The sequence below is a fragment of the Ursus arctos genome, unplaced genomic scaffold, assembly GCF_023065955.2.
Source record: "Ursus arctos isolate Adak ecotype North America unplaced genomic scaffold, UrsArc2.0 scaffold_3, whole genome shotgun sequence".
In the NCBI taxonomy this organism is placed as follows: Eukaryota; Metazoa; Chordata; class Mammalia; order Carnivora; family Ursidae; genus Ursus; species Ursus arctos.
The window spans coordinates 37390233-37413760 of NW_026622985.1; the positions used below are offsets into that span (position 1 = coordinate 37390233).

Genomic DNA, 23528 nt, shown 5'->3' on the forward strand with positions numbered 1-23528 from the left:
TGATTACACCTTACTTTCTACCCATAAGGAATTTATCAAACCATTCCTTCCAATTCCACACAGAGTTCTCCCTAAAATAAGTGCTAGTATTATTTTCCTCTCTGTATATTTCCAAGGATGTTTTCGCACTCTGTGGTCATTTTGGTGCCCTTATAGTTTAGTCCTCCAAGCAGCTGTCCAGTTGTTCTGTCTTTAACCGGATCCTGATGGCAGCCATTACTTGACATGAAGAAGGCAATCTAGTTGGAAACTGCAGTTGATGTTCCTCCTCTCTTAGGGGATAAGTGGCCCATCCGGAAGGTCTTCTTGGTGATGGTGTCTTGGGCCAGGATACAGGAAGTTCAGTGGCAGTGGTGAGAAGCAATGTAGGAAAAGGTCATGCTCCTCCAAAGAGGTTCCTTCTGTCTCAGCAACTGTAAAATTATAAATCAAAGATTAAAAAGTTAAGCCACTGCTCAAGTGAAGATCTTGGTAAATACACCACTGAACAAACTCCGATGACGGACACGCTGGCATCTAGATGAAGTCTGTGGTTTTCCAAAGAATGGGCCGGAGACTACAGGGACACACAAAGTATGCCTGAGGATTCTCTATTTCTTCATTTATTTTGCTTTATCAAAGAGGAAAAACTGTAATTGCAGTTAAATACAAGTGATTTTGCATGCAGAAAGAATGTAGAATGAGTGGGCTCGGGAGGGACATACTAGGGAAAAGGGAAAGAGAGCCCATGGAATCCAAAAACAGCTGCTGTTTCTTCACAGTGTTTCACAGAGCTGACCTGAATGGAGTTGTGATTCTGTGACCTAAGAGATAAATTAAATAACAATATTTGGGGACAAATGATTTAAGACCCTATGAAAAAATAGAAGCACAGTCACCCAAGCCTTACTCAGTTCCTGGCATCCAAAATGACTGATTCTCAGAGTCATTAACAGAATAAGACAGAATGATAATAACCTCATGCAAAGAAGGTCTAGACGAAGCATCACTAGTTTAGGGCATCTCCACTAAAAGCATCATAGGAGATGTATTATAGTGCCACTGCCCAGGACTGGGCAAAACCGCCACATCTGTAATTGTCTTTGACTAACATCCTCTCCTTTGCTGTACCATGTGTCCCCTTTCTCAGGCTCCAGGAACCTAGTGTGCACATGCCATTATCTACTCACTCAAATATCTTTAATATGACAGAGATTAGCTTAAACCAAAGGTCTTCCAATTGTTAGATCTGAGTATTTTATACTAGAGTATTAGCAACTGGCGACTTTAGCATTCCCATGGGCTATTTGCAATTTAAAAGTATTTGCAATCTTAATTACTGGAATATGGGAAGAAGAGAGAAGAAGGAAAAGTGAGCAAGAAAAGAGGAGGGGCTTCCCATACTTCCTGTTTAATCTCAACACGATTCCATACCAACCCCCAAAACTCCAAACAGTGGGCTTCTGCAGCTTTGCCTCCACGTCACAAACAATCTGAACAGCTGCTAAGCCCAGACTGAGAATCAGTTCTGTACTCAGAGCACATGAAGAGGATTCTTTAGAACTGATGTCTAAGCCTATAGAAAAGCCTCCTACAGATACCAGTGGTCATGTCTGCATTCCAGGTATCTGCCCTCCTCACTTGACAAAGAAGCAGACCAAAAGGTGAGTGGCTTACCCAGTATCACATAAGGACTGACTGAAAGGTAAGGCCAAGACTGAGCCTAAATCTCTTAAATCCTAGTCCACAGCCCAGCCCAAGTAAATTTTCATGAGCACAACACATTGTCTTTGCTCTAGGCAGGAGGATCGTGTTCTTCAAACTCTAAAGCAGTATTTGGGTAGTACCTGAGTTGTAATTTCCCCTTCCTGGACAACAGTCTGGTTCAGTGGGTCCAGGGGAGGCACAGGAATGTTAACAGGTTCCCTGGGGGAGCCTGATTTGTGGGGTGTTGGAACCACTCCAATGCTTTGCTTATCACCCCTCAACCTATCAACACCGTGGAGCCAGCTGGAAGGTCCCCCAAATATCAAAGGGCTCTTGACAATTAGGGCACAAGGCAGAGTCCTGAAGACAAACACCAGTAAATCCATGGAATCAGAAAGTGGATTAGTGGTTGCCAAGGGCTGGGGGCTAGGCTTGAGAGATGACAGCTAATAGGTATGGGGGTTGATGAAAACATTCTGGAATTAATTGTGATGATTATACAACTTGGTGCAATCTTGATCATACATTTTAGGAGAGTGAATTTTATAGTATGCAAATTAGATTTCAATTTTTGAAAAACCCATATAGATGTGCGGGTACCACGTATCACATACAGGTGGATCACCGGGCTCCCTGCATCTCACAACTACTGGGCGGCTTCCCCTGGGCAACAGAGGCAAAATGTTGCCAGGGCAGCTGATGACTATAATGTCTACCGTTTGCTGCATACTTATGTGGCAGACACCTGTGATACACAGCACATGGTTCTCTCAAATGATACATCATAACCAAAGATGTGGATACTATTATTATGCTGTTCTTGTTAGCACTTTACAGATGATAAGATGGAGGTATAGTGAGGTTAAACAACTTGACCAGGCCCATAGACACTGAGTGACAAAAGTAATAGGTAGAAGGGTGTGGCTAAATAGGCACCAAAAGAATCTGCCCCAAATCATGTCCCTCATGATTCTGATATTCCCACTATTAGATTTTGGGAAAATAGAATAATAATAATAATAATAATAATAATAACAACAACAACAATAACAACAACAATGTAGCTAAAATTTATTAATTCTTTCCATGTTCCAGTCTTTCTGCTAAATTCTCTACATAGATTATTTCACATAATTTTCACAAAAACTGTGAGGTATATATTATCGTGGTGGAAGGTTAAGCAGAGAATGCTTATGTAACTCACCCAAAACCACACAGCTAGCAACAATGGAACCAGGATTTGGACACAGACCCTACTACTAAGCCACTTTGTCAGAGAGCCAAATTCAGATGCCTGCAGGGGCCAGGAGGATGAAAGAGTAAAGTAGGCCCCATATGTTTCTTGAAATACAAAATAGCATCTGCCCATCTTATCTATAGAGATGTGGTACGATTTTCTCCTAATACTATAAGGCAAACAAAACACAAGAGCAATGATAAACCACACTTTGCCTCAATGTTGAGGATACAAAACAGAGTGGCAGAAACTGGCAAAATGGAGGAAAGCCTATTTTTATCTAAAGGGGCAGCCACCATTCAACTCCAACACTCTGTTGCCAGGTGGGTGTATGATGCAGTATTGCCATATTGTTTGAGAGAAACCAGAAAGAGAGATTTTTACATGAAATCTTTTGGTTTAAAAAAATGGCAAAATGGGGTGCCTGGGTGGGTCAGTCGGTTGAGTGTCTGACTCTTGGTTTCAGCTCAGGGTCATGGTCTCAAGGTCATGGGATCAGGCCTCATGTTTGACTCTGCGAGGAGCGCTGAGTCCGCTTGGGATTCTCTGCCTCTCCCTTTGCCCCTCCCCTCACTAACGCTCTCTCTGTCTCTCTCTAAAATAAATGAATAAATAAAGTCCTTGGGGGGAAAGAGAAAAGAAAAAAAAGGTAGATATTATTAGTCCCACTTTTTTTTTTTTTTTTAATGGCAAAGAATTCTGAAGCCTGAATTTGGTCTATAGCAGTTCACTCTCAACCTCTGTATGTAGTAAAATGCCTCAAGCAGTCCCATGTGACTGGAATTTAGGATTCGGGGTACAGAGTGACAGGCGGAATCCGGAATGGTGAGGAGGGGCGATGGTATGAAGATTCTTGATGCACGCCTGAGGAAGGTAAATCTCATTCCACAAGCCAGGGAAAGCCAGAAATTTTGTTGTTTTGTTCTGTTTTGTTTAAGAAAAAGAAAAACACTGGGGCGCCTGGGTGGCACAGCGGTTAAGCATCTGCCTTCGGCTCAGGGCGTGATCCCAGCATTGTGGGATCGAGCCCCACATCAGGCTCCTCCGCTAGGAGCCTGCTTCTTCCTCTCCCACTCCCCCTGCTTGTGTTCCCTCTCTCGCTGGCTGTCTCTATCTCTGTCAAATAAATAAATAAAATCTTTAAAAAAAAAGAAAAGAAAAGAAAAACACCAGATCAGAAAGATATCCTGAGCATGATGTTAAGGGCAGAATAGCTGGGAGAGAGAGCTGAGACAGTGTGACTAAATGGGAGGTAACTGTCAACCTCAAGGTAGTGGCAACGGAAGCGAGAGAATGGACCTAAGTCAATTAATAGCAGAGACCCTCCTTAGAAAATAATATATCTGCTTATATCAAAAGAGCATATATTAACTTATTATGTAGCAGTGGCATCACTTGATAAAGAAAAGGCCAACATTATGAAGAGGGAGACCTTAACAAATGAGGAAGAAACCTATGAGAAAAACAAGAGAGGGGTTTCAGGATACAACTTGTTTGAGGCTGGGTTTGGCATGTAAAAAGGAAAGAAAATGTCCTTGGCTAGGGAGGAGACAGCTTGAAAACTGCCTAAGAAAACAAAAAAGTGAATGAGAAAAAGAAAAAGAACACATATAAGGAGGTCAATGTATTAAGAAATGAAGAAGAAATATAAGAAACCAGGAGGGAAAAAAAAAAAATCAGGCAAGGACGAGCAGTGCATGTCCGTCCCTAAAGTCCAGATTTAACGCAGATGAGAGAAACTGGGGAGAGCTTTTTAAAAAGATGTTGTAATGAAGGCACCAAAGAGATTGCTTTAACAGAGACAGAACTCAAGAATAGAGACCACAATGGAGGTATTTATAAGGAGAAGAAGAAAAGAGGTCCAAAATGCAGGAAAGGATTTTAGCTATTGGAGACCAGTGGGAAAAGATGAGTTTTAGAGATGTCAGAAAGGAAAATATGACAGGATTTTGGAATATTCTCCGAGTGAAAATAAGGTCTATTCTGTAAAAAATACAAGTTCTCTCTCCACAAGTGCTTAAGAAGCAGCCCTGAGGACAGCCAAAGATAATACCAAAGCTGCATTCCGAGGGTATGAGGAGGAGAATGCAGTTACCAGAAAGTTCCAAAAGGGAAGGGAGCAAAGATTTTCATCTTTACCAAGCTTGGTTTTCATTGGTTGTAACATCACATAGACAAGAATGAAGTGTTCCAAAGAAGTAACTTCAGAGGTACCATTGTGACGGCCCAGAACACTCTGGGAGAACTACAATGGTCACAAAGGCAGAAGGAAAAGGAGGACCCTTCTCTATACACAGGGTCCAGGAATAAAAAGGACCAATAACAGTAATAAAGATCCTATTTAAAAGTACAAAGTTGGGGGTGCCTGGCTGGCTCAGTTGGTGAAGCTTGCAATGCTTGATCTTAGGGATTGTGAGTTCAAGCCTCACATTGGGTGTAGAGATTACTTTAAAATAAAATCTTGAAAAAAAATAAAAGCACACAGTTGTACATTAAAGGAGAAGAAATACAAGTGAAGAGGAAGGAGGACTATTAGGACAAGAAGGGGCTATCATTTAAGTGTGTGTCATGTAATATCTAGCAAATTAGTTACAGTATTCCATTTAAGTTCCTCATCAGATAGACAAAATTACTCCATTTTGCAGAAGAAAGTGTGGGAGTTATGTAAAATAATTGGTAAAAAGTCACAAAGATAGTTAAGTTTTAGAGCCAAGTCTTATTGGATTCTCAAGCTTAAGCATTTTCCACAATACCTCAATCACTATGGACCATTTTCCACCTCGATTTCTGCAAGAGCCTTCCTAGCTAGTATGTCTCTCACCTCCTCCATTCTCCATCCAATATGTAGCCCAACAATAGATCAAAAATGCAAATTACATTGTGGCACTGCCCGTTCAAACCCCTTCAATAAATTTCCTTTAGTCTTCAGTGGCATCCAGACCACTTAGCACTCCCTACAAAGACCATTCAAGGTCTGGCCCCACTCATCTCCCCAGCTTTATCTCGATCTCCTCTCCTTGCAGGTGACAAGTCAATGATTCTGAATATATATTTAAGTCCTTGGAATGCACCATGATCATTTTCACCTCCAGGGCTTGATACATTGTCCCTATGGGCTGGAGCACTCATCTCCCTGACCATCGAACCCCTCCCCTCGGCAGTCACCAAGGATGACTCCTGGGCAACAGTAGGGCTCCTTTCTCATAAAAATTAACACACCTTATTGGAATTCTATCTGTTCTGAGATCCCCATACCCCTTCTACCATGAGCTATATGAGGAAAGATCCTGTTTCCATTTTGTTCACTCTTGAATCCACAACACCGAGCACCTGCACTGACATATCACAGGTGTTAAGCACACATGGTTTGAAATGGACAAATAAACTTGATGGGGTGAGAGCCATTACTGGTTACTAAGTGAAGCTGTATCAGTAGAGGGCAAACTCCTAGCTGACCCCAAAGCCCCTACTCTTGGCATCTGCAATTTACTGTCCATTGCTGAAGATTTTTTTTCCAAATTCCAAAATTCAATTCCAATTCCAAAACTCCAAAAATTTCAACAACGTTTTATATAACACAGGCTCTGTGTCCTTCCTGCACTCAGAGTTGTAAATAATTCCAAGGACAAGACTTGCTTCTTACCCTAAACAAGCTTACAGTCTAGTGGAAGAGCTTTCATTTTGTCAACATGTTGCAACTCGCATTCTCTTTAAATTCTTTCAGAACTGAGCTGACAAATGATCCTTGATAATCTGTCTCTTAAGCATTTGGTAATAGCCAGTTGACTCCTACAGGACAACAAAGGGCTTGAGAGCTGAAGCCAAATCTTATTCATCATTATCATCCCGGTCGTTAGCATAGTGCCTGGTATGTAACAACGGGTTTAAAACAGTCACCGAATGGGTGAAAGCAGAAACAAATGAATGAAAAAACAAGCAAACAAGTCAAGTCTTGGAATCTAGCTTTGGAATCCAGATCAGAGTCTTAGCAGGAATTCTCCTCCATCGCTAAACAGATAAATGACTTGGTGACAAGACCCCGTAGGGAAGAACCAGCCCATTAGACACACACATACTGCCAGACTGCAGCCAGTGGAGCATGGGGGCAGGAAAAAAGAGGAGCAGGCTACGATTTTCAGTGTGTTCCATTTTTCCATCACAGGACAGGTTCTCTTCTCTGTCCTCAGGTTTAGAGGGGAGACGCCCTGGGAGCGTCACATCCATGGAAGAGTACTGAGATGACTTCACCTGGCTCTCTACAGCCCCAAACCTGCTCATGGAGACAGACTGGGGAGGTCGGTCAAAAGATAATAGGAAAATAGATATAGTGTTCACCACATATCCTCACTCCCTAGGAAGAAAACCCTTCAGTGACATTATTTAAAATGTGCATTAATAATCATCATGAATAAATATCTAACTGAAACTAAGATATTTGCTAGTTTCTATACCTTTCAAAATTAGAACCAAAAATCGGGCCAGAAACAGCTATCAAATAGCATCCTTTTCATACGCACACACACTCACACACACACATTCCTGAAATTTCTCCTGCTGCCAACTTGTTAGTTATTTGAATAAACATTATTTCTGCCACATGCTTTAGCACCAAATAGTACCTATAGTCAGTTAAAAAACCTTTATCAAAGTTAGACTATGGTATTATTTTGACACCAGACAGTCCTTTGCTTTTGTGTGGAATCACAGTGTTGCCTGAACAGTGTACGATTATGCTTTTGTGCAGACAATCAGCAGGTCATTAGCGTACCGTACAAATCACCTTGGACTCAGGATGGAACCCTGGGGACCTGAAGCTGCAATAGACTGCAGAGAAGACATGGTATTGCTGACAGTTACCTCTGATGGCAGTTAAAAAGGTATGATTGCAACCACATGACAGCTGAATACAACAGATCCCTGAGCTGTTCGCATGGCACATTCTGATTAGTGGTATCAGTAATCATTATGAATTTTTAAGTTTTGGTGAAGCACTCCATAACATCCTACTATTAGAATACAAGACTAACAGGCCTTTTATGAAATTACCATGTTTTATCATTATTTTACTGCCGCTAGTTTTACATTTTGGTGAACACAGTCTGACCCATAACATATTCTGGTGGGGCAGGGAGAGTCCTGCTGCACATTTGAAAGGCTCAACAAGAAATTTTTGCGTAAGAAAGTGAAAGTGACATGAACTGAAACTTGTTATGGGAACCAGAATTTGCCACTTTTATACACACACACACACACACACACACACACACAGAGGATAAGGTCTATTCCACTGTATCCACATCTGGCAATGATGTGGGCATAAGTGAAAAGATTTCAGATTCCCTCCAGAAAGCCCCTAGGCTACAAGAAAAATCACCCTACATCTAATAAAGCCATCTGAGATATATCTACCATATGGGAAAGCCCTGTTCTGCTTTATTCCAACAAATTGGTGCTTGGATTCCTCTCGCAGCTGTTGCTGCTGTTTTTTTTTTTTTTTTTTAAAGATTTTATTTATTTATTTGACAGAGATAGAGACAGCCAGCGAGAGAGGGAACACAAGCAGGGGGAGTGGGAGAGGAAGAAGCAGGCTCATAGCAGAGGAGCCTGATGTGGGTCTCGATCCCATAATGCCAGGATCACGCCCTGAGCCGAAGGCAGACGCTTAACCGCTGTGCCACCCAGGCGCCCCTGTTGCTGCTGTTTTTGAAGATGTACAGAGTCCTGGCCATGAGCAGGATGCTGTGCACAACAGTCAAGATCCCCACATCTCTGGGCTGTGTAGCGTTAAGTGGTACCACCTGTGATGAGTACTGAGCCCCAGGATAGTTAAAGGCCTGACCAGACGAAGTGCTCAGTAAATGGGGGCCAGAAAAATCGTCTCAATTAATTCTGAGAGTTTAGTCTCAAGAGAAAAATGGGAGCGGATTTCTAAATGAGATCACCAAGACAATAAGATGCTGAAATAAGCAAGCAAACAACTAATAACTTTTCCTTAGAATTTCCCCTTCAGAGGCATCTGGGTGGCTCAGTCGGTTAAGCGGTTAAGCATCTGCCTTCAACTCAGGTCATGATCCCAGGGTCCTGGGATCTGAGCCCCATCAGGCTCCTTGCTTAGCGGGGAGCCTGCTTCTCCCTCTGCCTCTACCTGCCGCTCCCCCTGCTTATTCTCTCTCTCTCTCTCTCTCTCTCGATCTGACAAATAAGTAAATAAAATCTTAAAAAAAAAAATTTCCCCTTCGCTATTCTCCCCCAGCTTGGTTTAGCTCAAGAAACACTGGTATGTGCCCAGCACTGTCCTAGCATGGGAGGCACGAAGATATACGTGGCCGCTTCCTGGCTGTGGGCAGCTGCCCCTCTGCTGAGGGAAGTGAGACACCTAGGAGTCTTTCAAGCAGGGTCTTTTACCATTGCAATAGCATTTCAAAAGTTTATTATACAAATCCATATAAATAATATAATCCTATGAAAGGAAAACATTTACTCTTCTTAATAATTTTTTAGCTCAATAATTTATTGAGGTATAATTGACAAAATAAAATTGTAGGAAATTTAAAGTGTGCATCATGGTGATTTGCTATACATGTACATGACGAAAGGATCCCCCATCTACTTAACTAACGCATCCACCACCTCACATATTTATCCCTTTTTTTCCTGAGAATTTATATGTTTAGTTATACAACATAGTGTTATCAACTGTAGTCACCATGTTATATATTAAATCCTCAGAACTTACTAGTCTTATAGCTGGAAGTTTATACCCTTTTATTACCTCTCTGTATTTCTGCCATACTCGTTATGATTAAAGTTAGTTGGCTTTTTCATATTTCCTACCTTATGTATAAAATACACATAGCTATAACCACACACACACACACACACACACACACACACACACACACACCAATATCAGGAGATAATTCTAAGCCTCTTAGTCTATCTGGATCGGTCATCTGCAGGCATATGGCCAGACTTCCTCAACACGTTTAGTGGTTTAATATCATCCCTAGTCTTGTGGGGGAGGGGGGTTCCTCGCTTGGATTTTCCTTTCCAATTTTATCAAATTTCAGCAAATTCCTTTCTGTACTTTAAATAAGACAGAAAGCCTTGCCAGCTCTGTATTAACTCAGGATCATTTCCTGTTAACTTGGGATTGAGGGGCTCACCACCCCCTTCCTCCTCCTCTCTAGCTTCCTTACTTTACTTCCTGATTTCCCTCTGTTTTGTTTTTTTCCTGATCTTCTGGAAAGCTCCCTTATCCTATGTTCTAAAAAAGAAGAATAGCAAAGAGAATGGAAGATAGGACTGGAAGGGTGAACAGAGATGAAAAAAACAAGAATTTTGAGGTTCCCTCAGCTTTTTAACCTCAGGTTCTATTTCTGTGGATAGCCAGAAGTGAAAAGACTAAAAAGGACAAAAATGCTAGGAAGAGAGAGAACATCAGAGAGATGGTAGAAGAGACTGCTAAAGGGAGGAATCATCTCAACTTCTTCCTTCTCATCTCTTTTCACGGCTCCCCTGCAGTGGCCCTTACACTCCTGGTGGGATGGAACCCTTGGGAAGCTCAGAGGAGGTAGAAGGGACACACGGCATATAAAGTAAAATTCCACTTAAAAACCAAAACAACTTCCCCAGGGCCTCTAGATTCATTGCTCAAGTATTTTCCGCTGCACCCCACCCACTCTGCCAGGCCAACACACACCACCAGCCACCCCACACCTGAACTTCTGGTTGAGCCGGAAGAGCACTGGAAGTTTGGGGGCAGGGCCAGAAACCCAGCACGGCCTCAGGCGGTGGGCTCAGCTGCCACCTCTACAGTGCTGGAAATGTACTATCCCCAAAACACCCACCCCCTGAAAGAGAGGTAGAGAGAAGAAGCCAGGAATTTCAGAAGCAACTGCGATTGGCACCAGGGCTCACCCACCCTCCTGCTGGGCTCTAGTCTTGGCTACGAAAGAGGGTGCAAGAATATCCTGACTCTATGTCCTAACTTCCAGTTAAACCAGAAGCTGGACATTCAGGGGAAGAGCCAGGAATGTGGCCGACCAGGTGTGGGGACATTACTGCCACAGTTTCCATCATGGCCCACAAGCAGAATCCAGGCCACACAGGTGTGTTTGTTGGACAGAAACATTCTGAGATTCTGTTTAAAAAGAAAATCTTCTGTTCCAGACTTTGAACAATAATGGCTGTCATTTGTTGACCGCTTACTATCTACGGGCTAACTCTCCATGTAATAGATCATTTAATTCCATTAATCCTATACAGTAGATACTATAATTATTTCCCTTTTCCATACTAGGAAACAAGAATTTAGAAGAGTAGAGCAACTTGATTCAAGCTACCGAAGAGACAGATCCAGAATTCCATTCCAGGTAGATTTGACTCCAAAACCCACATTTTTAAAAATATCTCATCATTTTATTTTTCTTGTTTTTTTCTTTTTTGTTGTTGTTGAACTATAGTTGACACATAATGTTACATTAGTTTCAGGTGTACAACATAGTGAGTCCACAATTCTATACATTATGCTTACCACAAGTATAATTACCATCTGTAACCGTACAACCCTATTACAATACCATTGACTATATTCCCTATGCTGTACCTTTCATCCCCCTGACTTATTCATTCCATAACTGGAAGTCTATACCTCCCACTCCCCTTCACCCATTTTGCCCATCCCCCTACCCCTTCCCCTCTGGCAACCACCAGTTTGTTCTCTGTATTTATGGGTCTGTTTCTGCTTTTGTTTGTTTGTTTATTCATTTGCAAAACCCACATTTTTAACCATCAAGCATAGAAAACCGAAATTCTACACCTTTGAGAACACTCTCCCTGGATGAGACTTTTAAGTCATTTTGACCTTGTTTTGTTAGAGGAACAGATTTCAGTAGCCAGACAGCACATAGTTTTCCTCTATCTGACAATGTGCCTGAGGACAGAAGTAGATTCTAGAAATCAGATAAACAAGCATCAGAGATAATCCACTCACAAAACAGAACTTGGAGGAATACGGGGGTGGAAATGTGAATTCTGGGCTCAGTCTGGCTCAGAGTTGATTTGTCTCAAAGTTCAAGTATCTCCGTTGTCTTTCAGCAGCAGCTAATACAGAAAGACAGATCTGCCATGAGCTTTAGTCACAGCTCTAAATAAATAGGCAACATGCTCATACCTGATCTATTCAGGAGGTCCCTGAAGAGCAAGCACCTTACTCACCAATTTCTTAACTTTCCAAGTCACATTTTTAGGAGAGATACTGACTGACCAACACCAAGGAGAAGCATAATAAAGTGCTGGGAATGTTCTAGAAAATTCCTGAAGAAAACAGTAGATGCAATAAAGGCAGAAAAAGTCAACACTTTGTATCCAATGGCCCCTCACTCTTAAAGAGCACCCTTATGATTTTACGGCAGTTTCAGCAATAAATGTAATTGATAATTTAACATAATTATAAAATAAACATGTTAAGACAGTATTTCCCCTTCCACAGAGGCCTTAGGAATTCTCATGATGATGACTTTGGGAGCACTAGGACTATTTATAAAAGATTCTAGTCAGCCCAAACTACTGTTATTACTTCTCCTCCCAGTACCTGTGAACTCCCAGGAGGCTCCTATTTGTATATTTGTGGTTATCAAGGGAGATCCCACTTCTAGTAAGGAAAGAATGACAGCAAGAAGTTTTCCCACTCCCTCAAGGCCTTCCAACTCAATTGTTTGGGATTGCTCTTTCGTAGTGAACTAGGAGCTAACAGCAGGTATTCCTTTCCTCACCCCCCCCTTTTTTTTTTTTTAAGATTTTATTTACTTATTTGACAGAGAGAGACAGCCAGCGAGAGAGGGGACACAAGCAGGGGGAGTGGGAGAGGAAGAAGCAGGCTTCCAGCAGAGGAGCCCGGTATGGGGCTCGATCCCAGAACGCCAGGATCACGCCCTGAGCCAAAGGCAGACACTTAACGACTGCGCCACCCAGGCGCCCCTCCTCACCCCTTTCTATCCGACTAGCTCCTCCAAGGCAGAAGGATGTCCTTTTAGAAAAATGGTCACACAAAATACAGAATTAGCCTACTTCAATCTCCATCAAAGACACAGAGGCCTGAAATCATATAAAATGGCTCTAGTCCTACATGGTAAGCCAACTCCCTATGCAATATAATTTAGAGCAAATCAAAAGATTCTAAGATATATATCCCTCACTACTTTCATTCAGTCAACCATTGTTTATTGAGCACCTGCTGTGTGGGGGTTTCTAGAAGATGGAAATACAATGGTCATAGGGTTGCCAGATTTAGCAAATAGAAATCTTGTATGTGATCTGGCAACTCTAAATGGTCAGCAAGAGACCATGTCTGCCCACAAGGACCTTGCAATCTAGTGCTCTGTGCATTCTCTAAGAATTTTTAAATCCATTAACACCTTAGCTAAAACGGATTTATCCGATTAGCCGCAAAGTGCACAACCTGAGGGAATAATATACAGAAATAAGTTTTGAAGGGAAGAGTAAGGTCCGAGGCAAGGCAAGCATCAGTAGAATGTCACAGAGGAAGTAACAATGATTGACCCAGGACAATGCAATAGCTCTGGGCCCCTACTCGGGTGGCAGGGGTGTGGGGGTGGGATTGTCAAGTAAAGGGATCCAAATGAAGAAATTATTGCTGAGAACTCAGCTTGCTTCACCTGCATTCCAAATTAGTGACAAGTTAGCCAAAAATGTTGTCAAGGTTGGTAAACATCTCAATTAGACCTGAACAGAGCATCTAGTGGAATCTCATGCCAGCTTATGGTTTGGGGTGGAAACCATACAAAATGTGGTGGTTTATAGGGTTTGAACCTGAAAGCAAGCAAAATGTGGTGGTTTGAGCTATGTTTTTCTTGGAGTATCTTAGGTACTCAGGCATAAAAATTCACAGTCAGGCTTGGGAGGTCCCATCTAAAACAATAAAAAATTTTCACACTATCCTTTCAGCAACCACAACGAATAGGCTTCCAAGAGAAGTTGTAGACTTATGTTTGAATATCGTTTAAATATGGTTGATAGGTGGACCACTTAGGCCATATTTATGTGGCAAAAACTGATTTTGATATTTGGAGGGAAGAAAAAAAGTCTGTCTTTTTCTGGAGCAGTATTATCTACATAGGAAAAAGAAAACAAGGGATTTTTATGCGTGTTATTGTGTTAATCATAAAGCTAGTAAAAGATTAGTTCCATTGCCAGAAATTTCTGCTATGAGCAACTCCATAGCTTGGGTCTGGAGTGAGAGTGAGAGAAGTAAAAGAATTCTTTTTGTTTTACATGTCTGTTATTAAAGCCACTTCAAAGCCTTCCTGGAAAGATGTGGGGCATATATAAATAGGAAGAGCCACAAAAGAAGTGGCAGAAATGGAAAGATCCATTTGCACAGCGAACTTTACCACTTCCCTTACTAGATATTTACTGTTTCCTAATCTTAGGATCCCATACTCCATATTGTCTTATGCCAGTTGCAAAATACAAATTCCTGTCTCTCCATTCCTTCCCTTTCCTTAACCTCCTTTGTCTGAGTGGGGCATTGAAATGCCTCATGAGAGCATGTAAGTCCTGGGTAAGAGCTGTACTGGGCTTTGAATAATGTCTATTCTATGACAGCATGGGAGTTCTCTGCCTAGGTACAAGAAAATAGACTGCCTGACCTTTCCCAAGATCTTCGTGCAGCTTCTGTGAGGCCTGTTCTCTGGACCTGCAACCAAATCGAAATATTTACTTCATTCTTTAGTTCAAAGAACATAATATTTCTCCATCATCAATGGAAATTCTATTGTTCTCACAATGAAGTGGAATTTTTTTTTTAATTTTGTATTGCTTTGTTTTATTTTCAAGGGGGCTAGAGGAAAGATTACAAAATCAATTATGGTTTACAGGAGCAGAACAGTAGGAATCATTGTTATTATCACTTAACTCATATATTTATTAAGTTGTTCCAGGAAAATCTAGTTAATTTGGACCTTGTACCTTTGAAACATTTGATAATTCCAAGATGGGGAACTGGCTTAACTTTTCCTTTGGTGGAAGTGAGAGTTTACAAATCTAATTAAGTGAGCTTTGCAGGGGGTGATTAATCTTAAGAAAACAAACTGCTTTCAAACACTCCAGTAATAACTGTTTCTGACGATTAATGAAACGATTGCAAAGAATCCTGGCCTACTCATTAAAGCAGACCCCGTTATGAAGTCTTGGCCACAGAGTATTGGTCCCTGGCTTATGTAAATATTTTCTATATGGTAGGTTACATATAATATTTTATAATTCTGACATATCATGGTTTATACTGATCTTCCCTCAAATTAGCCTACTGTATGAAGGTTTCCCTGTATTTCTGTTCCAGATTTGTATGAACCCGAGATGCCAGTGAAACAAGCCTAAATGGTCTTGGAGATACTTATGATCCATGCAATCTCTGTTAATGACTTTTTCACATACATATGTCCTTTAAACCAGTGGCATAATTGGATTAATTGGCAGCCCACTGGGCTAGTTGAAACCTAACTATTAACACCAGTATAGATCATCCAAATCACTATCCAAGGACTATGCATAAACCATATGTTGAATAGTATGGTCAATTGTCTACAGATTTGACTGGTAACCCAGCTCGTTCGTGAGCTCTTCAACTAAATTGGGAAACTTACTGGAGATATTTTGTCCTGAAAATACCAACAATTTCTTACAGAGCCCACAATCAAAACTCTTCATAACGTTACTTATGGGACAGATAGGTCCCTTTGAGTACTCTCCTTGAGGTATACTAAGTAGCAAAAACTAAATGTAGAAGAATCTGTCTAATTACAACTTATTTATAAAGGCAAACAAGACAGAAAGACTGAATATTTATTCATCCAGCATACATATACTGAGTATTTACTATCCATCAGGCTCAGTCATAATCTCTGAGAAAGGAAGATAAATATTACATGGCACTTAGGACAGCTTATTGTCAAATTAGGCAGACAGCAACAATAACAAAAAAAAAAAAAAAAGACAAAAACCCTACAAAATACTAAGAAAGCAATAAGCAATGTGTACTATGGAGTCATAAGGACAGACACCTAATTTCAAGCATCAGAGAAGACTTCCCAGGGTGGTATTACTTGAGCAGAGCTGGAGAGGTGAGAAGTTAGCCAGGTGGGCAATGAGCCAGGGAGGGCTTTCTAGAATAAGGGGATGGCATACGCAGAAGGAGGAACCAAAAGGCCTTATATTATTGTTAATGGTAAGCATTAGCTAGTATTTTTTGAACACTTATTTTTCACAGAGCACCTTACTATAAGTCTTTTACAAGCATTTATCTCATTTAATTCCACCATTACCAAATATGTCAGTTCAAATTGTCATTCTAATTGTCCAAAAAGAAAACTGAAACATGGAGAAGAAAAACAATTTGTTCAAGATTCCGCAGCAGTCTGACTCGAGAACCCAAGGTCCTCGCCTCTAAGCTCTAAGCCTCCCCAAGTATGCCAAACTGTGGAGCTTATCTTTGCTCTATAGGCAGTGGGGAGCCCCTAAAAACTTTGGGTGAATCCCCTTAAAGTAAGCCTAATTTTTTTTTGCCAGGTGTTTTTTTGTTTGTTTGTTTTGTTTTTGTTTTTGTTTTTTTATCCTGCGGTCTAATACCTTGATTACTTCCTGGTTAAATTTGATTTCCAACTTGAGAAAAAGAACAGTGACTGAAGAAGTCCCTTTGTGCATGTGAATCATAACCTCTAGAATCAGGACAAGCAGAGATGGCAACTGCTGTTTGTCATTCTGATAAGCCATGAAGAAACCAATGTGGGTTGTCACACCGTGCATACATGGTAGAATCCTTCATTTATACCTACTCTCATGGAGACAGGGTCAGATTGTGAAATCTGAATACTTTAAATTCAGAAGACTTCTTCAGTATTCTTTGCTTTATAATTGATGGTTTTAAAAGGGCAAGATTTGCTTAGAACCATGGTTAAGATAGTAGAGTGGAACTATAGCGATCTAAAATGATCTAATTTTCTAGAAAATTACTACTTTCTACAAGCTGCATAAACTTTAATTAAAAAGACAAGGAGGCCTATTCTCTCCCCTTACACACATGCGACAGACTAGGCTCTTGGGATCCTGGTAAAAGGAAAAGAGCAGATTGAAGAGATTAGAATTTTTAGCAAAACTCTAAAGCTAATTAAGATGTAATGCTTATTTCCATCGTTAAGGACCAACAAGTATCCAACATTCATTGCTTTTCTTGAGAGAAAATATTTTTTACTTCAAAATATGTATAAAGTTAGCTTATAAAATGAACTGTAGAAGCAGGTTAAGTCACAAGTAAGACAACACACAAATCAGCTCATATGAACGTGACAATAACGTTTTTCAGTTAAATATCTCCAAAATAAGCATTCCTAAGAGGCTTAATGCAATGCTTTATGTATCTATATCCGTTAAAGTATCCCCAACATCCTATAAAGAAATATTTTGGCAGCTTCCACTACAGAGTCTCCAGAAGCTGATTTTAATGGTAACATATTTAGAGGAATGGATCAGGGAAGAGGGAGGCCACCGAGGTGAGAACAGGCAGAGTCTGAAAATAACCTCAGGAATTCACAGGACAGGATCTATGGCCATGAAAGGTCTCTCTGCCTAAGTCATCACCCATAGGGTTTTTTCCCCTCATCTGCTTTCTCTCTTTGCTCTCTTCCTTCCTGTACACTCTTTCCATGGTAGTCCGCCTTCCAGGCTGTGCTCCCAAACACATCTAAAATCACTTTAAAAGGACATGTTTGATGCAAAGCAGCTTAATGTACTTTGTCCAACGTGTAGAAGCATTCGGGTAGCCTCAGTGTCAGTGTGAATTGGGCTGTCATGGAGGCTGGCCCACTGAGATTAAATGAAAATCAACTGTAATAGGGATGATGTGAAACAGAAGAGCATTTTTTAACAAATTCAGATATCTGTATGTATTCCTCCCATTCAACAAGTTCTGAAAAAAGCTGGTGGCAGCTACAGCTTCTCAAGCAGCTTCTTGCAATATAATGTTGATGCACTGACAGAAAATGGAGAAATGAGGGGAATGATGTGTACATAACACAAATGTTTATGATTATGTCCACGTCGCGTATTTGGAGTATGCAGCTCAGCTATACTAACTATACTACCTGATTAACTGTATTTATTTGTGCGGGAGGTGGCTTGAAAAGCACTGTAGAATTTGTCTGGGTGTGTGTGCAAGCAGAGTGAAATACTGTATTGTGTGTATAAATATCAGGTAGTATAAAATAAAATACCCTATAGTTGTTTGTTTAGGGACACATTTGGATTGAGTGAGCATTATAACAATCATTTCTTTCAAAACCACAAAAACATCACACTTTTTAGTCTAATAAAGTCTAGTTTTTGGCAGTTCTTTTATCACATCTGTCATCTCCTAAGCTTTGCTTAGCCAAAGCACTCAGACTTGAATTTTGAAATTGTCAATATAGGCCTCCTAATCTTTAAGTCTTAAATTATCTAAGCAGATTAACTACTATTATTCTATGCCTCAGGATTCAGGGTAAAGAAAGGCAGAGGAAATATAACTTTTTTCAGGCAATTAAGTTCCTGTGGAGGTTGTGTTTGGGGCATGTATTTGAAAAATGGTCCAATGTATTTATGCAAATAACCAGGTAGAAAGATGAGGACATAAACTCCAGCGTCTACATCTGTAAGACAAAAAAAAAAAAAGGCTTCATCTAAGATATTTCATCCTCCTGCTTTTAAATTAAAAGTTATTTATAGTTCATATTGACACTTTCCAGTTTGCCAAATGGCAACGGATGTCCTGAAGCCAAGAAAGATATCTTGAAGAAACAAACAAACACACACACAAAGAAAAGGGAAAACGGGGAGGGGGGGCTGCTTTTCACAGCAGCGTCTATCTCTGTGTTGACCTGATTTGTGCTATGATCTTCCTTTGGAGATCAAAGCAGGATTAATGTGATTCTTTACTGTTTGCACTGCACATCTCAGAGCTCTGGAGATGTAAGAAATAACTACAAATGCAGCCCTGGGACACAGGGGAAACGGAATATGAATGTGGTGGGTTAACAGTCCAAAGGCTAACTATGAAAAGTTATTTGGGATTTGGGAGGCAATGCAGAATTTAAAGTACTTGGTATTTTTAAGCGCCTTGGCTTTCTCTTTTCTCATTTTCTGGGGCGAGGCTGTTGGCTCCTTGATGAGGCCAGCACTGAATGTCATATTAATAAGTCTCCACAATGACCTTCTAGCTCATTTGGAATGTTTTGCAGCTGCTAGTACACATAAAAAAAGGGAACCCTGCAGCATGTTTTCACACTAAAGCACTTTCACGTTACAACCAGGCATTTACGCAGAGGATTTAAAAGAAGGGAAAATCTTCTAAAATATCAAAATGTTGAGCTTTTGTGTTTTCACCGCGTGTGACATTCCTGGATGCCGGCACCCCTAAAGAGTGAGTGTTTCTGCAGCCTTTCAGAGGTGCTTGTTCTTTTGTTGAGAAAAAGGCAAGTCCTATATTCCTGGGATCTCGGAAAGTGAAGGAAAAATCACTTCTATTTTTAATGCTTAGTGTATACACCTTTTGGAGGGGTAGAAAAAGCTCCCCTCCGCCAAACTTGACTGTGATTTCAGCTGCATTACCTAGGAGAGGGCGCGCCAGAGTGTAGCTCAACCTGCAGTTTTTAGGGACTCGGAACTGCCAGGGAGAACCGGATTGCAGGGGTGGGGGCGGAGGTTCTCTCCGTCCAGGACGCGAGCGCATGGTCTCCACTCTTGGTTTACACAATTCCACCCCAAACTCACCTTTTCCTCAATTCTGCACGCCTAGCTACACAAAGACACCCCCACAAGAAGTCCCGATCCCGACAGCCCATTCACCCAGCTGAGCCCTGCTACTTCCTGAGAGCACCTTCGTCTTGTTCGCTCTTTCAAGTTCCTTTTGGTCAGCGCTCGAAGACCATTTTTTTTCCTTTCACCACTTCCCTTTCACCCTTCAAACCCAGCCATGCTACGTGGCCAAAGCCCAGGAAGTGGCTGGAGAAGACGACTCCGCAGAATAGACTCAGAATAAAGGTCTAGATAGGACCCGACGCCTGGGACCCGGGGTCCTTCCCGCGCGTATCCCCGCCCTGACACCCAAGGAGGTTCCACCTCCTTTTGCGTAACGTCCATTACGCCCGTCCCGTGCGGAGCGGTGGGGAGCTTGTAAGTCAGGCTCCTTCCAGGGCAAGGGGTGCGGGGCTGGGATCCCTTCTGCTGCAGCCCCCGCAGCCCCGCCCGAGAGCTCCAGCCTTCGCCTCTGCGTCCTGGCGGCGCCGGACTCCCGCTGCCCGCCCCCAAGCCCCTACCTGGAGGGGGAATTCAATGAGGAACCTGGTGAATTGCCTCAACTGGAAAAGCAGCCTGCTGGTGAAGCTTTTTGTCCGAACACAATTCCCAGGGCCAAGATAAGGAAGGGGAGGCATCTCCTTCAGTGCCTAAACACGCTGCACTCACCTCCAGTTGTTTCAATCACAACACACAGGAGCAAATTGGACTTTCCTAGGCCGTTTCCTTGCTTCATTTAGCTGGATCTGACGGTGTTGATAATTGTTTTCTCATTATCATGCTAATTTGTTAACAAGGAAATTTTCATTTAAGTAAGGATTGTTCGGGAATCGGTTAACTTGGAATCCTGGCTGGCTGAGGGAGTTGCCCGAAAATTCTATTGGAAAAGTTCGAAACATCAATATCAACTCACCCTCCGCCTCTCACTCTCTGTTCTTACAGTATTACTCTCTCTGCAGCCCTGGTTTGCACAGCGGTGGCCTATCATTCGGAAAACATCCTGTAGCTAAAAGGATAGTAGTTAGAGACCCACAGTTCATTTTTAAAATGTTAAGTTTTAAAATATTGTAGGGTGGTTTTTTTTCCGAAGCTTAAAGTACCACTTGAAATCCCAAATACAATTAGTCGCAGCATTTTAAGACTTTATATTGCTGAAAATTTTCTAACGCGGGTATCCGACTTTGAAACAAAACATTAGAGTTAGAATTCAGTAAAAATTTTTAGTTATTAAAACGCAGTGGTAGCCCCTCAAGTTTTACAGTTTCTGTCAAGACATTGCTAGTGTTTATGTACATATTCTAGTGCGCTGTATTTTTTAAATTCTCATTTTTAAAATTTCATATTTTGAACATGATTCCTTGAGCTCCTAGTAATATGTGACCTTTTTAAGCTAGCAGAAAATCGAAATTCTTAGGAAGGAAAGTGCAGGCTCCAGCCTCTTCTTTTCACATTGGTTAGAAGTTCGGTGTACCAACTCTTCTGACTTGTATTTGCTTAGAAAACTTTAAAGGTAAATTTGGAAAATTAACTTGAGACAATCCCATAACAAAGGGTGACTTTTATCAATTTTTTGGGAGGGGAGAATGTTTAAATCAGTTAAGACCTACGGGATAATTAAACTATATAACGTTTTGAAATATGTAACATGAGGGAGGGCTTTAAAAATGATCCCATCTAACAATTCATGTATCTACAAGAGTAAGAAGCCCATAACTACCAACAGCCAGCATTGCTTGCAAATTATATTCGATTGAAACTCTGCTGAAAGAGTGTATCTTGCATTGTATTTTGGAATTGTGTGAAGGTATGTATGTACGGGATCTATGTATATATAATTCTTACACTTTATATATGTTTAGACATGCATTCTTTTTAAATGTTTATGTGGTTAGTCACTTTAAGAACATCAAAATAAATTGTACGTTGGCTTACACTATCTCCCAGGTATTCCCACACACTGATGAACAAAAATCTTTATATCGGAAATGAAGAGCTACCCATTTAAAGGAAAGAATGGAAAGGGGAACTCGATTTATTCTCATTTGTTTATCGCTAGACGTCCCCCCCCCCCTCCACAAATTCATTTGAATAGCTTTCAAGCCGGAAAATGGAAATGTGGCTCCTGCCCTCTATTTCAGCGGCAAGCAGCAGCGTCCTGGCAACAGCGCAATTTTCTATCATCAAGGATAAATGGCATCGAACAGAACATTCTGATAAAAAAAAAAAAAAAGAAAGAAAGAAAGAAAGAAAAAAAGCTTCAGCCCAAGGAGCCCATGATTGCTGGCCTTCCTGTCTGTCATCCCTTTACAAAATCCTCTCCGCAAACCTGAGCGGCATGCTGTCAGAGCTAATAACGTCTTCTGAAGGGGGTGGGGGGGCATAGTCTTCTCTGCACAATGTTCCCATTTATTAAATCGAGTGCTTATTTTAAAATTGCAAATATCTTTGTTTGGTTCACTGCAAATTAAAACCAAGATGCAGGAAGTTACATGATGCAACAATTATTTGTGTCATATCAAAGAATCAAACCGCTATCTTGCCCTTCTTTGGCCTGAGGTCGTATGAGGAGGAAGGGGAAATCTGGGGGAATCCAGAGCAAGAGGTTTTTTGGTGGAAAAATACAAATCTGTTCGCCCTGCAGGTAAGCTGAGAGTAACTGAAAGCCAGAGGAGCGACGCTTGTTTCTGCCAGGGAGAATGAGCTGACTGCGATTCCGGGAGCGCGTGTGGGCGCGGTCCTCCGCGCGACGCCGCACGCGGGTCGGCCAGAGCTCCGAGAAGAGACACGGAGCTTTCCCGCGGGAGGCTTTGAACGTAATGGTGGCTATTTCTCGCCCACTGAGATCCCTTTCCAGAAAAGGCCATTCTGTTCCAAGGAGATGGATCCCTGGGGTCCCCGTGCCCGCATAGGGGGTCTCGGAGAGGTTTAGAAGACACCCCTGCAGGCGTTCCCTGAGTCACGCGCTTCTCGCGAGAGGTGGGGCTCGGAGCCGTAGAGCAGCAGCCCACACGCGCGCAGGCGGGCTCGCAGGTGCTGGCCTTGAGCTTCTTAGCGGCCGGGACTAGTGCCTGGGGGTGTGCGGTGCAGCTTGACTGGTGACTGGCACTAGTGCCCATCAAGTTCTTGGTCCATCCACGCTCCTGCACTTTGGACTGAAACCCACATGGGAGGGAGGGGGGATAGGGGTGGAGACCGTCGAAGCCGAAAGGAATGGGAGCAGCGAAGTTGACACTCTTCCTGTCAGGCCAACCGCTAGGGAATTTTTTAATTCGTTGAGAGGCAGAGATGAGGAAGGGGACCTCAAATGAAGAGAGAATCAGATCTTAATATCCTTTAAAGTTGGCCTTTGCAAAGAAAAAGAATAATGGAGAGGTATGTAAAGGACCCTAAAGTGCGGGTAGACCCTAACAAATAGAAGCAATAGACCGAAGTCTGGATATCAGAGATTGGGGCGTGAGGGGGTGGGGTGGAGGGGTGGGGACGGGGAAGGGTAATCAGCTTGGTTTGTAAGGAGCTCTGGCGGCTGAGAACGGTGGGAGGAGGGGAATGATGGGGAAACCTTTGTTTAATGAGGAAACCTAATTATTGCGCATCTGGAAGTCTTGGTCCCAACTAAGAGAAAGCGGGTACTCCCGCCCCCCCCCCCATGCAGTGCGCATGCCCCAGCCTTCGGATTTGCATGATAAGGCTCACACGTGAGCCAACTGTGGCAGAGCCTGGGCCCTGCCGTGGCAGCCAATAGAAGCCCGATCTCAAC

At 42.0% G+C, this 23528-nt stretch overlaps 1 long non-coding RNA gene across 1 annotated transcript; it reads left to right on the plus strand.

Moving 5' to 3' along the window:
• Nucleotides 1–6756: 6756 nt before the first annotated feature.
• Nucleotides 6757–21960, plus strand: LOC113260438 (uncharacterized). Its single transcript, XR_003317957.4, has 4 exons — nt 6757–7218; nt 7668–7800; nt 11226–11298; nt 21716–21960. It is a non-coding gene; the product is annotated as an uncharacterized LOC113260438 (long non-coding RNA).
• Nucleotides 21961–23528: the final 1568 nt, after the last annotated feature.